Source organism: Falco biarmicus, chromosome 11 (genome assembly GCF_023638135.1).
Source record: "Falco biarmicus isolate bFalBia1 chromosome 11, bFalBia1.pri, whole genome shotgun sequence".
Lineage (NCBI taxonomy): Eukaryota > Metazoa > Chordata > Aves > Falconiformes > Falconidae > Falco > Falco biarmicus.
Window position 1 is genome coordinate 1,758,598 of NC_079298.1, and position 19,317 is coordinate 1,777,914.

The window sequence follows — 19,317 nt, forward strand, 5'->3', positions numbered from 1 at the left end:
TAGCAGTCATTCTCCATGGAGGGACCACAAGTCCTCCACACCTACCTACCAGCTCACCAGAAATGAGTCAGACCACGCCAGAAGTGACACTGCCTGACCTGCAGGAGATCTATTAGACCAGTATCGATGGTTTCAAGACAGAAAAGCTCACCACCATCCACCAGCACAGCAGAAAAACGAGAAGAAACATCATACACAGACCAAAGGCACCCATCCGTACCCCACAAAGGCAAAATAGCTGAAAAAAGACACTCTCCACAAAAAAAACCCACCACACAGATCACAAGATAAGATAAAAATGCCATAACCCCAGGAACACAGGGCCAACAAACACAGATTCTGTCCATAACAGTAACACACTTTGACACTAACTCGCTTGACCTCTGACATACTTGACCTTGTTGTCCCCAAACCACAGCACATCGTAGCCCTAAGGCAAGACAAAACGGAGCACAAAGTCCCTGAAGATCTCCGCCAGGGCAAAAGCAAAGCACAGAGCCACACAGGAGGGTGGGGTTGGAAGGGACCCGTGGAGGTCCTCTGGGCCAAGCCCTCTGCTCCAGCACGCTCGCCTCGAGCAGGTTGCTGAGAACTGTGTGCCCTTGGCCTTTGAAGATCCCCAAGGACAGAGACTGCACAACCTCCTTGGGCAACCTCTGCCAGCATTTGATCGCCCCGAGGGGGAAAATTTGCCATTTCTCTCTCTCCTTTCACTGTACCGCATTCCAGAACAGCCATGAGATGACAAGCTCAGGCTTGAAAGCCAGTGCTGTGGCTGGCCTGAAATTCTGTCCCCCTTTTTTTCATCCACTAGTAGCTAAAGGAGGACAAAGAAGGATTTCTTTCAAAGGAGAACGTCTCTTTTCCTCTGTCCTTCTTCTCTACCAGTGATCTGGATTCTGAGTGCTGTGCCACTGTCCTAATGGCTGGGATAGGGATACTTCTTGTAGGACAGGGAGGAGGTGACAGTGGAGATGATCAGGCTGGGGAAGCTGAAGGAAAACGCAAGCAACTGGAGTTGCCTGGAGCAAGAGTGGCCAGCTTCCGAGCTAGGTCACCTCGTGTCCTCAGCTCCCATGCAGGAGCTGAACCACACACATGGACTGCAAAGCAGTGTGACCCATAGAAAAAAGTTTGCTTGGCTCGGGATCGCCCAGGGGCATTTAACTGCAATTCCGCCCTTGTCAGCAGGAAGGAAACATGCCCTGCAAGCACACACTGAGGCACGACACCTTGCCCGGGGCTAAAGGGTACCTCAGGAGACCTACATGGGACCCCCCAGCACCTGGATTGCTGGCTGGAGGATGGGTAGGTCAAAGGACCCTGATGGGAGCCCTGCAGGCTCTCGTACATTGGACCAACGGGCACCTTCCCTTGTCATACAGAGCATCCTCTCGGATGCTCTGGACAGTTTCTGGTAGATCTCTGGAGAAGAGCTTCTCCCCAGGCCTCTCCCATGGGCTTGCTCACCCCCGGAGCCCTTCCCAAGCACAGCCCCAGCAGGTGGATGCAACCGGCGTTGCAGGGAAGAACAAGCAGCAGGCACCACAGTCAGCACTGCGGGAAAGCTGCGACCCCAGACACCCACCCAGGCTCTCCAATCCCAGCCTGGCCCACAAGAGTGCCTTTATCTCCCTTTCCCAGAAGTGCTGAATTCCCCTTCCAGCATTAGCCACTGGACCCACGCTGCTTCTTGCTGCAGTGTACAACAGCCACAAGAGAATTTGCTAGATGTCTCTGATTTCCTGCATTTTTCCTGAACAGGGCGGGTGTGTAACTCTCTGAATCACTTCTGTTTGAAGCAAGGCATTGCTTAGGGTCAACAGTGAAACGAGACACGGGCCATCAAAAGCTGACTACTTTTCCCCTTCTTTGCCATGGTCACGGCCTACCCCACAGACTCGCCCCTGGCCGTGTCGGCCACCGGCTGGGTGAAGGTCATGGCTAACCGGGCAGGGGCTCCTGTGTGGCGCTCATCCAGCCCTGATTGCCAAGGGTGAAGCCTTAGCACCCAGGTGGAATAAAGCCTTCCCAAGCAAGGGTGGTGCTCCAGGGGCACCACAATTCCTGCCGAAGCTCACCACACATTTCATTTCCCTGTGGCGCCTGGCAGGACACGAGCGGCTCTTGACTGCTGCTAGTCCCCCCGTCTTTTGGTAAAAATGGAATTTTTTCCTCCTGCTGGGCCTGCTCCAGTTCCAGCGCCTTGGGGCCTGAGGCCTGGCACGGCCTGTGTGCCAGAGGCCTTCCGACCGCTAGGCCGGCCTCCACCAAGAGGAGTCTGCCTCAGGCCACAACGGTCACCTCTAGGAAAAACGGCTTCTTTTATCGAGCAGGACCCTGTCCAAACCCCAGGGCAAAGCGCTGGCCGCAGGCGCAGGGAGGTGGCCCTTGCCCCCTGCCCTGTCCTGCGCGGGGCTCCCCGGGGCGAGGCAGGCCCGGCCATACTGGAGAGGGCCCCAGCCCCGCCCCGCAGGCCCCGCCCACTTTCCGTTGGGCTCAGACCGTTGGTCACGGGGAGCCCACGGCCACCACAGGCAGCAGGGCAGAGCCGTGCTGGCACGCAGCGGCGCTGGCAGGAGGCAGCCTCTGGCCCAGCAGCGCTGCCACAGCACCAGCACCCCGCTTCCCAGCCTCGCCGTCGCCGGCTGGGCCCCCTCCTCGCTGCACGGCCAGGGCCCTCCTCTCCCGGGCAGGATGGGCCAGGCCAGCTGCTGCTGCGGCTCCAGGTGGGCTCCCCCCGGGCTCGGGGACACGCGGGCACAGCTGGGCCACGCAGCACTGGCGTTGCTCACGCCCGCCGCTCTCTGCTCTGCAGGGAGGCTCTCAGCGACGCCGAGCCGGTGCTGAGCGCGGACGTGCGGCTGACGCGGGGCCGCAAGAGGAGCGAGAGGCGCCTTCTGCTCCTCCACGAGGAACTGGTGGTCGCCAAGTTGCGGTAAGACCCTCAGAGCCCAGATCCTTGCCCCCAGCCCCGGCCCAGGGACACCCTGGCACCAGCCCCAGGCCCCGGCCCCTCGGTGCTGGAGGCACCAATGTCCGTCCCAAGGGCAGGTGGGGGACAGGGCTCTGCGCGTGGGGACCCAGCCCAAGGAGCCCCCCTCCAGCTCAGTGCCCGCCTCTGCTCTCTGCAGACACGGCACCAGCCTGCGCCCACAGCTCCGCCTGGCGCTGGACCAGCTGTGGGTGCTCAGCAGCGGGAAGGAGGCTGCGGGGCAGGATGGACAGGAGGAGGAGGAAGGCACCGATGAGGACAGCACCTCTGTCATCCTCGCCTGGCCCACCGGCTCCTGCATCGCCACTTTTGGGTGAGTCGTGGTCGGGCAGCAGAGGTTCCCAGCCGTGCCCACGCCATCCCATGAACACAGGCCTCTGCCTTGCGTGCAGAGCTGGGCAGGGAGCAGGCAGCCCGGTGGCAGGGAGGGAGGGATGGGGGATGTTTCCCCATTCTGCATCCCCTGGTCACCTTTTGGTCCCCAGAAGGGAAAGGCAAATGCAGCCGCTCAGGCAGGACAGAGCGACCCAGGGCTTGGACAGCACCTCTATCCTGCCCCACAGCACAGGGCTGTGCAGGCACCCACCTTTGCCCAGGGCTGGGGGCAGCAGGGCCTGACGCTCTCTCTCCTCTCTATCTGCAGATCCCAGGCACTGAAGGAGCTGTGGGTGGCCACGCTGCTGGGGTAAGCCAGGGGGATGCTCCAGGAGAAGCTGGATGGACGGGGGAACACAGCCCCCAGCTGGGGAAGGTGCCCCCGTGGCTGCGAGCAGCTCTCGGGCACAGCTGCCTGACAAGAGACAAGAGACGGCTTGGGGCTCACCCAGCTCTCTCCCTCTCCCTTCCCGGTGCACAGGACACCAGAAGGACGCAAGGGAGCCCGCGTCACCCATCTGACATCCATCAAGCTCCTGGAGAGGGAGCTGAGCCGCCGCCACGCCGTGAGTGTCTCTCTGCTCTGGGCCCTGTCCCCAAGCACTGCTCCTGCAGCCGAGCAGCAGAGCCATGGCTGCTCACCTTCTTCCCCTCCTTCTCTCCTGCCCAGTGGAGGACACTGCGCGCCAGGAGCATGGAGAGGCTGATGGAGGCACAGGCAGAGGTGAGAATGGCTGCCTTGCACCTGCCTCTGGCTGCGCCGGGATGCGCAGGGACTGGGGTGAGCTTGTGCGGGAGGGACAGAGGGTCTGATGGTGCCACTCAGGGAGCAGAGAGTTTTGGGAAGCCAGCAGCACGCCAGCACGTTCTGACTGGTGACACTGGGAGGAACCCTGCCACATGGGGAAGAGAGCCCGGGAGGGCAGAAGGTCCCAGCTCTGCCGCGCTCAGGCTGCTGGTGGCCCTTTCTGCTGCGGGGCTGCTCTCCAAGCACAGCCCGATTCTTGGTTCTTGCAGGCTCATCCCAAGCAAGGGCCTGCGACGGCCCCATCTGCAAACGCAGGGGGACTTTGCCCCGCACCAGGTGAGTTTGGGAAAGCAAGGCAACCTCCTGCAATGCTGTGCTCACTTGTCCCGAGTGTCGCCATGCAGGTTGGGCAGCCCACGGAAGGATGTCACCTGGACGGACAAGGACAACTGCTGGGCAGTCCCTGCTGGATATGCTTCTGCGGGGACACGGAGCCTCTGCTGCTGCCCGCAGCTTGCAGGAGGGCAGGGCGAAGGCTGGCACAGGCTGACCCCGTGGCACGATGGCTCTCAAGAGCCTCTAAGTCAACACCGCCGAGCCACAGCCGCGGTTCCAGCTGCTGCCTCCCTGCCCATCCTGCCGCACCACACAGCACCGTGCTGCCGGCAGGGCAGCGCAGGGCAGGGCAGGCGCTGGGACCGCTGGCCTGGGGTCTCCATTGGTGGTGTCTTACTCTGTTTTCCTCTGCAGCAGGAGGGAGCAGCAGCGGGAGCAGCACCAGCAGGAGGAGGATGGGGCTGCCCTGGCCCTTCGCCCTGCGGCGCACCCCGGCCGCTGCCCAGGCGCCAGGACAAGCGGGCTCCAGCTGCAGCAGGGTGCTCTTTGGGCAGCCCCTGGCAGCCCTCTGTGGGGAGGACAACACGCTGCCCCGGCCCATCCAGGTAAGCCAGCCTGGACAGACGGGGTCCCCAGCCCTCCCTCCGGCTGCTCTGGAGAGGGCCTGCGTGTCCCCAGCAGCTGCGGGGACAGGGCACTGGGCTCTGCACCCCCAGAACCTGCTTCTGGTCCCAGACCCTTTGTGGCGCTTAGGCAACCACGTCTGGGGCAGAGCTCTGGTCCTTGCCACCGCTTGGTTCTTCAGCCAAGCAAGTGGCCTCCTGCCTCTCCTGCAGGAGCTGCTGGCTGTCCTGCGCCAGCAAGGACCAGCAACGGAGGGGATATTCCGCAGAGCTGCCGGTGGGACAGAACTTCGGCAGCTGCGCGAGGCCCTGGACCGCGGCAAGGACATCGACGTAGGAAGCCAGCCTGCGCTGCTGCTGGCCGTCATCTTGAAGGTGAGCACTTCTGACGTGCAGCTGGAGGAGCTCCTGGCTGGCCTGCAGCGTTCAAAGGCTCACCTGCAGCCCTTGGCATTGCAGGACTTCCTGCGAAGCATCCCCACCAAGCTCCTCGTCGTCGACCTCTACGAGGACTGGATGGCAGCCATGGAGAGGGCCAGCAAGCAGGCCAAGGTGGAGGAGCTGAAAGCGTAAGTGTGGGCAGCAGCCTGCCTGGTGAGCAGGGACCGGGAGAGTTCTGGGACCTGCCTGCAAAGGCACGGGCTCCTCAGAAAGCTGTCTTTTCGGGCAGCTGCAAAGCTGTGCAACACGGCCGCTGGCTCCCACCCGCCTGGGGCCAGCTGCGGGGACGGCTGTGGGCACCCTCTGCTTCATCAGCCTTGTCTTCCTCTTCCCTCAGGGTGGCCGACAAGTTGCCTGCGGCCAACCTCCTCCTCCTGAAGCGGCTGATGGCCCTGCTGCAGCACATCGGCCACAACGCAGCCACCAGCAGAATGAGCTGCAGCAACCTGGCCATCTGCGTCGGGCCCAACCTGCTGAGCCCACCCAACGAGGACCTGCTCCCGCTGCAGGCCATGCTGGCGGTGACCGAGAAGGTACGCCCTACCCAGCAGCCAGTGCTGCCTTCCCGGCCCATCGGAGCTTGGCTGTTGCGAGGTCCCTGGCTGCCTCCTCCCTTGGGCCAGTGCTGGTGGGCTGGGTGCCTGGAAGAGCAACCCCCAGCCGCAGCCGCCTGCGCAGGCGAAGGGTCAGCAGTGGGAAAGGCTGCTTGACACGTCTGCAGGCACCTGGCTTGAGACCAAGGCTTTGATGTCTGCAGGTGAACGTGCTGGTGGAGTTCCTCATTGAAAACTGCGGGGACATCTTTGGGGAGGAGGTGGCCGGCCTCTCCCCTCCATCAGCCAAGGAGGTGCCAGCACCCATGGACCGGGGCACAGGTAGGAGGCGGGACTGAGGCTTGTCACAGACACTGGGGCTTGGGATGCCAGAAACCTCAACGCTGACGAGACAAGTGGTGTAGGGCTCGGCTGGGCTTTGCTTAGGTGTTCTTGACTTCCAAGAAGTCGCGCTGCTGCACGTGCTTTTGCTTTCCAGAGCTGCGGTGCGAAGAGCAAAGTGGCCCTGCAGGCACAGCAGAGACCCAGCGTCCGGCAAAAGCCTTTCTGGATGCAGACGCCTCTCTGCTGGGCATCGACAGCGGAGATGGGGGAGACACAGGGGCAGGGCCCAAAGCGGCAGAGGTACGGCAGCTCCACAGACGCTGGGGCAACATGTCTCAGGTGGGACAGTAATTTCCCAGGAGGCCAAGCAGCCGCTGGGCCTCCTCCTGGCAGCCGCTCTCTTGTGCCTTTGGGGTTCCTCCTCTCCCCCCAGAGTGGTGCGTGTTAAGGAAAACTGGAAAGGCTGTTTCTGGAATGCACTTCATTAAGTATGATCTGCTTCATCAAACAAAACATACCTACAAAATACCCACAAAAGGACAGAAAGGAGTAGCTGCCACCTTGAGAGGGCTTTTGCTCAAATCCTACTCCGTCGCAGCTTCATCAAGTCTAGGCTGCGTTGGCTGGACTGTGCAAAATGTGCACGATGCAAACCAGCATCTCCTCTGTAGAGCTCATACAGCAATTTGGCAGTCAGGCCCTCACTACCCCAGGCTGTCACTTGCCACCCGTTACCTCCCAAGTTTCTGGTTTAGGCACCTCCAGATTTGCCTCCAGGCACCCCCGAGGGCACGGCAGAGTCCCTGGCACGCCTGCCACAACTGACCAGCCTGCCCCAGGAAACCAGGTAGGAAGAGCTCCCCTTGCCTGACCTGAGAGCTTGCTGCAGGGGCTTGGGGCTTTCCCCATCTCATCACGCTGTGGGATGGAAAGGTTTGCAGGCTCCCAGCAGGAGAAGGAAAAGTCAAGGAAAAGGAAGAGAAAAGAAGCCTGGGCAGAGGAGAGGGACAGCCAAGCACAAATAAAAAGGAGAAGAGAGGAAGTGATTTTGTGGACCCAAACCTGAGAAAATGCAGGAAGCTGCAGCACGTCAGGAAGGCCAGGTGCGTACCACGCGCTGCTGCCCATCTTTCCCAGCCCTGAACATGGCCCTAAGTCAGCCCAGCTGGCTGGCAAGGGCCGGCGAGGGCTGGTGCTGAGCAGGGTTTGGGATGAGCCCCACGGCAGCTCCCCGGGGGCTCCCCGTCGAGCCCTGCTGCGCGGCACAGGGGCACTGTCAGCATCCCTGCGCACGCACAGCTCCCTAGGGACATCACCCCTGGGGAGAAGGCACCGGAGCCGGCCTCGAGTGGAGGCCAGCAAGAGCTGTCCCTTCTGGGCCATGAGGAATTCCTCGGAAACAGCGTCCCCCAAAGAGGGGGGAACCAAATCCTGCCTCTTCCTGCCTCTGGGGGCTTATCAGAGCTTTCTGACTCTGTCGTTGCAGGTGCCGACTGATTTTCACCGGCTGAACAGCTGTGACTCCTGGGCCCCTGCAGCTGCTGTTGACAATAAAAGAATCTTTTCCCTCTCCTGACTGTGTCTGCCATAGGGTCTTGTGGAGTGGGGAGCGCTTGTGCTGGGGTGGACCCTCGGGGAGGAGATTGGGATGGTCCCTTGCCCCAGCACCCTTTCCAGCGGGCATCGGGGCTGAGCTGAGGGGCTTTAGGAGGAAAAGCAAAGCACAGAGCCACACAGGAGGGGGGGTTGGAAGGGACCCGTGGAGGTCCTCTGGGCCAAGCCCTCTGCTCCAGCACGCTCGCCTCGAGCAGGTTGCTGAGAACTGTGTGCCCTTGGCCTTTGAAGATCCCCAAGGACAGAGACTGCACAACCTCCTTGGGCAACCTCTGCCAGCATTTGACCGCCCTGGGGGGAAAAATTTGCCATTTCAGTCTCTCCTTTCACTGTACCACATTCCAGAACAGCCATGACATGACAAGCTCCCTACAGCTCTGGCAAAACCAAACTGGGTGGAAATCAGAAACTGGTACTGCTGTATAAGCAGCACAGCCTTTAAACCCAAACCAAGGGTTTAATTCTAAAGGTCAGCTGTTGGAGCACCATGAGGCTCTGGTGGGACAGCTCTGGAAAGAGTTAAGCCTACGCATCTTCAAAAGTTCTGCTCACCTTGGAAGAGGCCACATATGCAGGGCTAGCGCTGCCCGTACCCTGGAAGGTTAATTTAACCCTAATTTCTAAATAGCACTGCAGATACCATTTGAAGGGCACAGCACTGTCTGCCTCTGTCTCACTAGGAGCAAACACTGACCCGCTGGCTAATTATTCAGCTGCTTTGGGGGGCGGGGGTGGGGGTGGTGGTGGTGTTAATTTGCAGTAGATTTAAAAACCACCCTCTTGCCAATTCAAGTCTGCTCCGACTTCAGTGAGAGCAGCTGGGGAGAACTGCAGTCAATGCTGACATGCTCTTCAAAGCCTTCACTGCCCCCAGCCTGCACGGTTTGCTCAGAGAGCAACAGAATTGCCCGTCAGCCAGAACAAGGAACAGAATCACTAAAGCAGCATCCCCTCATCGGCACTGTTTTTAAGTTTATCTCCTCCGTGTTTTGCTGTCTCTCCATATGGCCGTTTTGTTAATAAAGGCAGTGTCGCCAAAGGCTTGAGGTAATAAACAATTAAATTAGTAAATGAAAAAAATTGTGTGCTAGAGGGGAGAAGCCAGTATGGGAATGGGAACTGCGTGTTCTGCCCTTGCTTACACCACACCTGACCAAGAGCCTTTATACATTGCCTGAAAAATCAGTTATCTGCAGTGAATCCCAGTGACAAGACAAATAGTTACAGCTTTTTTTCTTTTTTTAAAAAACAAACAAAACTTGGTCTCTTCTGCAAGGTCAGCTCCAGTTGAATGTGACAGCAGCGCATCCCTGGGAACGCCGAAGGGGATCTGCACTGAGCCACCAGGCACCCTCCTGAAGACGAAGCAGCTGGCTGTACGACCGCTGCTGGAAACCAGGCAGCAGCGAGCTTCACCTGGAGCACAGGGCTCTGGATCAGGGAGGTCAGGGACCAGGCTGAAGGAGACAGGACCCCGCATTACGACTGTCATGAGAAGAGGAAATCCCAAGGAAGGTCTTCTGCCTCCTCCCTCGTTACAAGGCGCTGGGAAACCATTTGCGCCCTGTGGCAGCACATAACAGACCCAGCACGGGGGTTATGCAGGCAGAAAAAAGCTGCCACTGATTAAGAAAACTTACACCCTAGGCCTGTCTCTTCTTTCCTGATCACAGAGATGTGACATGCAGCTGCCTTCTGTGATGCCAAGAGATGTCAGCCTTAGCAGCCACATAAAACATCTCCGAGAAGACAGCATGACAAAGAACAAGTAGGAAATGACCTAAGAATGGTGCTTTTTCCTTTCTGCAGGGAGAGCAAACACTTCCATCAGTCCATAACAAGCCTTTGGCACTTGTCAATACGGCAAAAATCAGGCACTTAGGGAGGCAGGAAAAGAAGATGACAATGGAGCAAGGAGGAGAAACAGCCACTTTTGTCAGCAGGTTACATCAGCCCCCAGCTAAGCTGCAACAGCTCCTTCATGTTGACTCATTCCTCCAGTCTTTTTTTACCCAAGACAGACACAAATCCTCCCCTTGCTGGATCCAGAGGATTCCCTAACACGCTGGGCTGCCTGGCAGCTGGGAAAGCAATCTGACAGGGAAAAGCACACCCGACAGACACAGGATTTGACAGTGTGAGCACAGGACGACACACTGGTCCCAAGGGTCGCAGATCTGCAGACAGCCTGGCAAGCAGGGATAAGCCAACCGAGGACGCAGGTATGCAGTCCCTACACCCCTCTTCCAACCCAAAAAGCCCCGTCTCAACACACAGATTTGGCGGGTTTTTACTTATTTTCTTCTGGTGGCAGAGATACTCCCTCCGTGCTGCTCCCTGCAACTGAGAATAGAACAGACACAACTCACCCAGTAGAGAGGAGAGGGGTACAGGGAAGCTGGTGCCTGAGGGGGACTGCAAGGAATTCCTGAAGTCACTATCCCAAAGTGAAGTTCACCACAAATCATGCTGGCTTGCTCAGGTAATGATCTTGTCTCCCACAAAGCCAGCAGCAAGCTTGCCTTAACAGGAAGAGCAATTATCACTCGAGGGTTAAGAGTACCACCGGGGTGGCAGCACGGCCACCTGCATTACAGCATTTTCCTTTTCTGTTTCAAACAAGACACCAGCCTTTCGTTTGCCCTGTTGCCGCCCCTTAAATTAACCTCATTCAGTTTGTCAGGCTGTCCGTCAGTCTGCATAACATTCCCGATGCAACGCTCCTGTGAAAATTTCAGTCGATAACTCGCCCTTTCAATTGGAGACCATGATCTCTGAGCCTCACAGCCACCGTTTGCAGACTGGCCAACAAATGGGAGACAGGGAAATGACGGCTCACCCCCCTGCAGCAACCTCCAAGCAGGAATCAGAGCAGCGGCTTTGGCGCTTTAGAGGACACAAGGCTTGGGTTCAGGGACACGGGGGAATGAAGGATGCCCGTGTCACCCATCAGCTGGGCTAAGGCACAGCGCAGCCTGCTCCGCTCTCAGGTGGACACGTGCACGTCACCCTGACACCCGACTGCATCTCAGGCTTTATCTCCACAATTATTCAGTCCCCTCTGCTTCCCGTCAAGGAGCTGCCAGGCAGCGTAAGGCAGCCAAGGGCAAAACTTCAACTGGGGCAGCAAAAGAGCGGCAGAGCAGGCAGCTGCTGAGGGCCAGGGCGCAGCTCGGGCACATCTCGCCCACGCCCGCGCTGCTCCCATCAGGCAGCCTCAGCAGCACCGTGCCCGGAGTCTGTCTGAAGAGCCTTTGGTGAAGCGGCTGATGGAGCAGGTTCCCAGGACCTGCCTCCTGGCACGTCTCCATGAGAGCAGCAGCTGCCCTGAAAAGCAGAGATGCGCACCATGGGGGAACTCAGCCCCGTGGAGTCAGCAGGGGGGATCATCACACACACAGAGTCACAGAGCGGCTGGGGCTGGCGAGACCTCTGGAGATCATCTGGTCCAAGCCACTGCTCAAGCAGAGCCCGTCTTTATTGCAGGGAAAGAAACCGTCCCTGAGCCGCCTCGTATTACTGCTCTAGTGACTGATCAGCCCCAGGACTGGCAGAGATGGCGGTGAAGCACGACAGGCTTTATTGCCCAGTCCCATGGGTTAGGGCCCTGAGGCAACGGAGGGGCAGATGTACCCTGCAAGCCCCCCGGCTACACCGCGAGCTGCCCGGGGAGGAGGGAGGCATTGCACCGGGACAGCAGGACCCGAACAGCTCTGCGGGTCACTGCCTGCGACAGGCATGCAAACCCATCATTTCAACACCAGTACCAGCCATCCCTGGTGGCTTGCTCTCGCCACAGATGGAAAGCGGGTTTTCATGGTGGATTCAAAGAAAGCTGCCCTGGGAATCCCTCCCCCACTTGGAGGTTACTGTTGTCCCCCAAACAGCTGGAAAAGCAGCAAGGAGGAAATTCGCCCCCCTCCCCCTTGGCCCAGGAGGCTGAGCCTGGCCTCTCGCACGCTGCCTGATGCTTTACCCGCAGACCCAACCAAGCCCACAGAGCCAGGCCTGGGTGAACCAGCTCCACAAATCCAGCCCACCTAGCGTGGAGCAGAACAAACCTCCTCCCAACCCTGTTTTTAAGCCCCTCACAGATCCCACCTCCAGTGAGCGGCACATCCCACCCAGCGTCCGCACAGGAGCCCTCCCTGGCTGCACCAGCCCTGCCCCCCCCTGCCAGGGCAGCGACCCAACCGCCTCCTGCCACCTGCCACGCAGCTTGTCAGCTGCAGCCTCCATCAGTTCAACGGCCTTTCCCTGCGGCTGGCCTCCGGAGATGCCCTGCAACGCGACGGAGCCCACACGCTCTGTAGCTACACAACCCTTACCGTTATATTTTTGTGCAACACCACAGCTGGTTGGGCCCCCAGCAGGTGTGAAACTCACCTCACCACAGGCAGGCTGAGGACAAACTTCACACCCCAGACTCTGTCACAAACAGCAGTCTGACACAAAGCAAACGCAGACCTAATGGGGAAAGCGTCGGGAAATCCATGCCCGTCCAGGAGCAAAGGGCCACAGGGGCCTCTTGATCTCAGAGCTCCAAAGACACGACTCTCCGTTAAATACCGTCCAGAAAACAGAGGGAAAACTTGTAAAGATGATCCAGACTCATTTCTGCACAAACATCTATGCAAGCTGTCTATTTTACTGAGGGGTGCCCCAGCTAAAACTGCCCCCAGAGCCAGGCTCCTCTCGCTGCGTTGGGACGGAATATCTTGCTTTCTCTCCGAGACAGCAATATGGGAACGTTGCATGTAAAAATCAGGCCACAGGCTGCTACAGACCAGTCAATTTTCATTGGGAAATAGTCCCACAGATACTTACCATCTCTACACAGAAGGAAGCAGGGATGACAGCCTGATTGGAGAGGTGGAGAGTTTTGGACGCATCTTGTAGAACTTCAATACTGCTGGAATTTATCTCACTCAGATGCACGTAGACAACCCGTTCTTCTCCAATGCTCACTAAACAGGTATTCTGCTCCAGGAAGCAGGTAGGAAAGAAAAAAGAAAAGCAGGGGAAGTTAAAAAATATGAGACAGCTCTAAGTGTCCTCCTCGACTGGGCGATAAGTACGGCTGTTGGAAGTTTTCAGTGTTGCAAGGCTGAAACAGAAGGCCTGGGGCAAGTGCAGGCTCGGGAGTGACCCCATCTGAAAGCCACAAGCTCCCGTTCTCAGGGGACAGAGAAACCCTGGGTCCCACGCTCTCCTTTCCAGACCTCCTCCACAGTTAGCTCTCCTTTCTCTGCCTTGTGCCTGCTCCCGCTCCTTCTGCCGCTCAGCCTTGCCCCAAACCTCCCTGACCGCTGCTGCTGCACAGCGACACTTGGACAGTTACTTCTCTGACATTCCCAAAAATGCACCTCTGAAAACCAGCACAAGCCAGAAGCGAAGCAGGCTCTTCAGAGCAGAGATCGTGCAAGTTATGGCCTCTGATGTGTGCTTATGTGTATTCCTGGTATGGCATGAATAACAGGCATTAATTATTCATTACATCATTCAAGTGGTGTTTTTTCTCTTGACAGTCAGAACCAAAAGCTTTCTCCTTGCAGAACTGGCACAGACTACTGGAGGAGGAACACAGATCCCTTTGCTAAACCACCTTCCCACATCATTAAAAACAACGAGAATTTGTGCACTCTTGCGGTGGATTTCACTGGTTCCAAACACCTCAACACTTCAACAGGATCTGAATGCATAGAACTCCCAACACTGACCAGACGCCGTATGATTCACTGGAGGGCACAGAGTACGATTTAACCGAAAAAGAAACCAGCTTCCACGATGTAAAACCTTTAATGATGTCTGGCTCAAGGAAGTGGTATTGACCGCTGTCAGAATCACCAGCCCAACTCAGCCAGAAGCAGCAGCATCCAGAAATGCTCATCCCTTGGCAGGGCACTGCTGCGTGCAACTAAGAGCCAAAAACCTCACCTACCAAGGCTGGGGCCTCCAAAATAAGGAACTGAAGCCATGCACGATGATGCATGTCTGGGCGATGCTGCCCAAAGCTCCCGGGAAGGAGGAGCTGCAGGGAAGAGCTGCGCCTCGCCAGCCAGCTTAGCTTCCCGGTGACAGCGGGACAGCAGCAGCAAAGGCAGGGCAGAGCCCTTTGGGGATGAGCGGAACAACATCTGGAGGATGCCCAGGAGAGCTGCCTTCTGTCAGCCTGTGTACTAACACCACGCATCCTCACCACCAAGGAGAGGGCTTCAAAAACCCCAACCCCTTCATCTACAGGGTTCTAAAAGGGACAAGGAAAATGCCATGCAACAGCGTTACAGGCAACATGGCACAGGGAAAGGCAGCAACAAGCGATGGCAGCTCTGCCACCAGTAACGCCAGCGCTGGGATTTACCAGCTCCTTCATGCAGATGACACACGCCAGACTGGAGCTGGCACGCGTTCACCTGCAAACAAAATACCCGACAACGGAGCTGTGGAGGGACTCTGCACAACCTGGATGAAAGATCTGTACCACGTTCTGCCTGAAACGGTGGTAAAGACCAGGCATCGACACTGGGCACCCCAGCCTAAGGCAAGAACGAGCTTTGAAGTTCTACTGGAACACACTGCAGCGATTCCCAAGGTCAGACTTGCAGCCGTACGGGTAGGATCTGCCACCAGCGCAGGACACGTAACAAGACAGCCAGCTCTTCTGCCAGCCCAGAAAGCTTTGGGTGCGTCAGCTACCAGGGAACTACTGGAACTGCACTGCAACCAGAAGACAGACCTATAGAAAATGCAACGCATCTAGTCCTTTCTTTAGGCACAGCTACGCTTCTCCAGCTGAAATGCTCGCCCTTTGGGCAAAACATTGACACGTTCACGTCCAAACAGAAAAGATTAAGGTAAGGTCAACTTTCAATTTATAAATTGTTAGCCCAAGCGTAAAAGCTTTTCAAGGTACCTGTAGTTCAAAATCCAGCTGACATTTAAACAACTGGTTATTCCAGTGGGGAGAAACCCTCCTCTTTCGGGGAAGCATGCCTTCTGTTTGCAAGCAACTGTTTTGTCAAACGTGAGACTTCCCTGCAAAGCCTGCATTGCCTGGCCTTGCTGTTGACTGGTTTACATGCACATCCCCAGCAGCCAGGGTTGAGATGACCAGTGGCATCCAAGGGATTTGGCATCATCGTTTCAATTCGGTTTATAAAAAGTTTATATCCCTGCAATTGTTTTCAAAATGTCAGCCTTCCTTTCTGTTACAGAAAGCTTCACGTTCTCGGGAATCCTCTGATATCCCCTTCCGTGCTCAGAGAGAGGACAAGACATTTTAAAACAGCTGCTTCAAAAGTTAGTATCCTTTTAAATTAAAGTTTAATTAACTAAATTTGTTCTCGATTTCAGCCAGTGGAAGCCAGGACACCAGATACAACGTTCTCTTGCCTACACTTTGTTGTTGCTGCTGTATATGCCTGAATGCAAATGTCCTGTAGGAGCCTTTAGTCCAGGAATGCTTTGCCTCACCCCTTTTCAAGCTTGGTAGGGAAAAAAAAAGAAAAGAAAAAAAAGCTTGTGCTCCAGATGCAAGCAGTGTGGAGTCTCATGCGTCTTTGGCTGGGGCTTTTGGCAAAGAGATATGATGGATATTTCTCAGGCGGGATGGACCTGACTTTCAGGAAAGCTTAAATCCAGCTTTACAGAAATCATCATTTCAGCACGGTCTCTTACACCGCTCTTGCTTTAGTGGTATTCAGCGATGTCCCCGTGCGCTCCCGAACAAGAGTTCTAATGAAGCAGCGGTTGCTGCTCATCTCGTAACGCAGGAGAGCGAGAGACCCAGGAATTGCTCTGGGTTTCAGACTGGGCTTGTTATCCCGCCTCACACGTCCGTAATTAAACACCATCTCAGACACTTAGATTTCCACCTAAGAGGACACCACCCTTCTCTAGGCATTAGCTGCTACTTATGCCATGAATCCCTTCTTTCCGTGTCCGCACCAGCCACGTATTGTCACGTTCTCCTTTTCCCTGGCAGAACCCCTGTACACTTTATGCCCACCAAGATGAGTCACACAAAGGCACGCATCTCGCCTAGCACTCACCAGCGGGGATCTTTCATTCCCAAACACTGAGACACTAGCCACAGTGTCCTGCCTTCCTATCGCCTGGGCTTCCAGCGTCAACGGGATCTCTACCGAGCTGTGAGGCTGGATAATCCCACACGACACAGGGCTGGAGTACCACACAGCAGCATCCTCCTTGTGCTCCTATAAGGGACAGAATCAAAGACAACTTCAGAGTGACCTCTGAGGAAACTCCAAGCTTCTTAACATCCACCACAACGGCAATTCACCCACATTTTTAAAAATCCCTAGGAGAAAGCAGAAAGGCACAACACAAGGAGCAAGATTTGTATGGGCCTAATTAGCATCCTCACAGGGTCCAAAAGCTGCTGCACTCGCAAACGCCCACTCCGGTGCTGGCGGCCTCCTTGCAGCAGCTTTTCACAACCCTCCAAGTTCTCCTGCATGAAAGCACCCCAAAGACTAGAACCGAAACTGCTTTCTGAAGAGTTCAAACCGCTCCTGAAGTTCATATTCAGGTAGCTTCCCGTTCTCTCCAAAACTTTAGGTTTGAATATAAAACAGCAAGGTCTTATCCAAACCCCGTTTTTTTCCTAACAAACCCCTCGATAACGACGTTTGAGGGCAGGAGGCGAACACGACGCCAAGCCTGAGGAAGGACTCCACAGCAGCCTGGAAGATCGCTGTCGTTCACAAGGGTCAGCATCCACTCGCAAGGGAACTTCAGAAAGCACCGTCCAAATGTCAGAACAGGGCTGAGCACGGGCAGTGGAGGAACGACACATCCGGGTGAAGAGATGACCAAAGGGAATTAGAGACACTGAGAGAATGTAGAAGTTGTTTACTCCCCAAACAGCATGAAACAGACACAAGGCATTTGTCTCTGCCAGATAGACATTTCCTACCTCTACGGCAATCGATCACCTCTAACTTCTTCTTACTCAACAGACTCTTGTAAAGGAGGGGCAGCCCCAGACTCCCGTGGCAGAGGCTGCCCAGTGCCCTGCCCCAGTGCTCTCTCATCAAGCTTTGCCCCTCCCTTGCCCCAGGAGGCCGGCAAGGACCCTCCCACAGTCCCAGCAAGGCACGAGCTCTGCGGGAGCCTTCCCGCTGAGGACCAGCGCTCCCCAAAGCTCAAGGAAAACAAGACTCCCGCATCTCAGTAAAAGCAACTCCCTCCTCTCCCGTACCGCTCTCGCCCTGCCTGAAACCTCAGCCGCTTGCCCCCGCGATGGAGGGCACCAGCACCGCCTGCCTCTCGCGCTGGGTGACCAGCCTCTCCCAGCTCCTGCAGCTGCCTGGGTCCTCCACACACCAGCCCACACACCGACTCTTCCCATTCCCACTCGTTTTACAAAATTGCAGCCCAGGCACCCAGTGGGTGACTCTGCCGGGGAGAGGGAACAGCACCAGCAACTGCGTCCCTCTCGTCATTAAACTGGCACCCGCTGCGGCGCAACGGCATTGAACGACGCTGCAGCTTTTGGCTTAAGTCTGGGAACGTTCATGCTCAAGAGAACCAGAGAAACCTGAGCTCACCTGCCACACCAAGGACTAGTTTCCCCTCACCACTCCTGCCGTAAGCCCCTTTCCCATTTGCACACGCCTTCACTAACTGAGCCAGACCCCAGCTTTCAGCAGGCTGCTCGCCGCCTTCCAAACAAATGCTGCATTTTGGGCCAACCCAGCACAAGCCCACCGCTTGCAGGGAGAAGCAGGGGCAGTCCTTTGGAGATTCATTACTCCTCACGTCCCAGACAACAGGCCAATAGTGAATATAATCACTGCTCCCTTAAAAATAAAATAAACCAAAAAAAAAAAGACAGAGGCATGGCCCTGAGCACTGAGCACAGGTGCCTCTCAACATGGGCTGCTTTCAAAGCACGGCTGTGCTCACAGCGAGCTGGGCAGAACTAGCTCGTTAAGCAACATTTCTCATTTGGAGCTGAAGCCAGGACACCCCACGCCAGGCAGCGTGCTGGGCATGGGTACGCGGGGAAAGGTGGCCAGCTGCAAGGAAAGCGCCGGTACCTGGCTGTGAGAGGCACGCCAACACCTCCTGGCCAACACCATCCACGCCCACCACCAGCGCCAGCTCGTATCGCCCCACCGTGTTGGAACACAGGGTGACCTGGTAGAGGAGAAGAGCGTCAGATACTTAATCACTGCCAGAAGCCATCAGCCACGCATGGTGTCCTCTGGCTCTCACCCACGGTCAGGAAAGGGAGCGATATTTTGCCTTAGTTCTCCTGCTGGTCCACATGTAGACCACTGTCTTTCCGAGTAACAAAACTCTTCTGGCGATATCCGATTTATTAAGTACGCCTTGCATACCAGGGCATATGTAAGCTAAATTAAAGCACAATTCATGTTCTACTTGCCACTGGGACCAATTTTTACTCTCGACTACAACAGCATAAATCCAGAGGAAATCTGTTGACTTTCACAGAATGAGTCCAGCTTTACAGTGGGAAGCCGAGGGCAAAACGTGGCCCAGCAGCAGCTGTGCAGCTCATGGCTGCTGGAGCTTTTCCAGTCCTCGCTGCAGTGGATGCAACCATTCTGCTCCACACGAGAGGAAAGATAAGGCCGGGAAGAATAGCAAACTGCTTTATGCAATGACATCTTTCTTTTAACAGTCACCTTCTGTCCCCATCCTTCCTCGGCCCACTTTAAATCAAATTGCTCTAAACAGCTCAGACACACACGCATGGCTTCTGTGCTTGACCGTAGGGTACATGATCCTTGGCTTACAACTTTGGAAACAAAACGGTGCTCCGCCCCAGAGTACCCCAGCTCACAAAAACCTAACACGAACACCGATCTCTTACTTGCGTTATGCCCAAAGCCAGCAGCACTACAGCCCTCCTGCGCACCAGTGAAGCTTCAGCTCCACCTGCTGAAGCACGTATGGCCGGGCTCGTGCCATACCTGGATACCCAGGGCTCCTTGGGAGCGGATGGTCCCCTTGCAGGGCATTATGGTGAATTCAGTTGGCTTGATGTGATGTTGGGCTCCCTTTCTCCAGGACGGGCAAGTGTTGTCTGATATCTGAGCAAAACTGGTGACGCTGCGCTGTCCTGAGCCTTCGCCAGGGATGCGAAGGTTGAAAGTCATGGGAACCAAGGAGGTGTTAGTGAGGCGACACGGCAGGGTGCGAGGAAAGCCTGGGAAGGTGAGACAAATATCAGTCAAGTCCCCGGTTATCCCGTGATTCCTGGTGTGACTCTCCTGTTAGGATAGACCGGTGCTTGTTGTTTATCTCTTTTCAGTG

General features: G+C 56.4%; 1 pseudogene; it reads right to left on the reverse strand.

The window, feature by feature from the left end:
• Positions 1-11,081: 11,081 nt before the first annotated feature.
• LOC130157029 (hydrocephalus-inducing protein homolog) overlaps positions 11,082-19,317 on the reverse strand; it is a 59,488-nt pseudogene continuing 51,252 nt past the window's right edge.